Consider the following 1133-nt stretch of genomic DNA (forward strand, 5'->3'; position numbering starts at 1 on the left):
ATAGGGAGAAGACGTGCCCGCTGCTGATGCAGGTCTTCACCACAAGTAACAGTCGCCACAACCGGATGGACGAGTTTCCCGCGAGAATGTGCGCGCCAGGGATCTGCACATCTACACTTGGATGGATGCATCTTTGAAAGAATTGACCAGCTTGGTAAATGAAGCCTACCCAGAAGCTACCCAGGGCGCACACTTCAATTTTGCAATTGTTTTTATAGATCTTAAAAGACCTGGCTATCGAGTCAAGGAGATTGGCAGTACCGTGTCTGGCAGAAAGGGCACTGATGATTCAAAGACCCTGCAGTCACAGAAATTCCAAATAGAAGATTATCTTGACATAGCAATCACCCCTCCAAAGCGAGCATCACTTCCTTCTGGGCACATGAGATCATACTGAGTTCTATTTACTGTTTCTTGAATGTATTTTCCAAGCAGTTATGTAAAATAAACTTAACACTTTCTTTCCTTGATTTCTGCCATTAAGCCTTTAAACTATATAAATTCTAATGCATCTACGTAGATTTGACTATTCTAATTCTGATGAATGTTTTGCTGCCTGGAGAGTTTGATAGAATGGAAAAGAAAGCAGTAACTTCTTTCTTCAATGGAACTTTCATACCTAAAGAATTTATTCCCCAGAAGGAATAATTTTAATATAGAGAAGAGAGGGAATAAAACACTAAGCATCTGGTAAGGTCATTACTGTGACAGTTACTGGGAGAAAAGATGTTTTAGTTTTACAGATCTGAACATTCCAATCATTATTGAAGTAGACTCTACTAGGGAAGGGAGGAGAGAGATAAAGAGAAAAAGGAGAAGAGGGACTGAGGGAGAGAATCAGGGTTTACCAGGTCCTTCAAGAAATTTCTCATTCAATAATGTTCTCTCTTTTCATATTGACAAAACACAGGTATATCTTGCTTCTAGAAATTGGATGCTACTGAATTAAAAACAAACAAACAAACAAACATATATTTCATTTCTCTCTCAATTTCTGTTTACTTTGAGTTTGGAACCTACTCATACCTTACTAGTCACTGACTTTCTGAGACTAAAAATTGCATGGAAGGAGATTGCCCATCTTTCTCTCAAGGAACAGCCAGTAAAGTGCAACTCTAGCTTTAGCTGTGCAA

General features: G+C 39.0%; 1 pseudogene; it reads left to right on the top strand.

The window, feature by feature from the left end:
• The first annotated feature begins 4 nt into the window (after positions 1 to 4).
• Positions 5 to 397, top strand: LOC102862161 (annotated as a pseudogene).
• The last annotated feature ends 736 nt before the right edge of the window (positions 398 to 1133 follow it).

The sequence above is a fragment of the Elephantulus edwardii genome, unplaced genomic scaffold (assembly GCF_000299155.1).
Source record: "Elephantulus edwardii isolate Elephantulus edwardi_28Jun2011 unplaced genomic scaffold, EleEdw1.0 scaffold01159, whole genome shotgun sequence".
Taxonomy (NCBI): domain Eukaryota; kingdom Metazoa; phylum Chordata; class Mammalia; order Macroscelidea; family Macroscelididae; genus Elephantulus; species Elephantulus edwardii.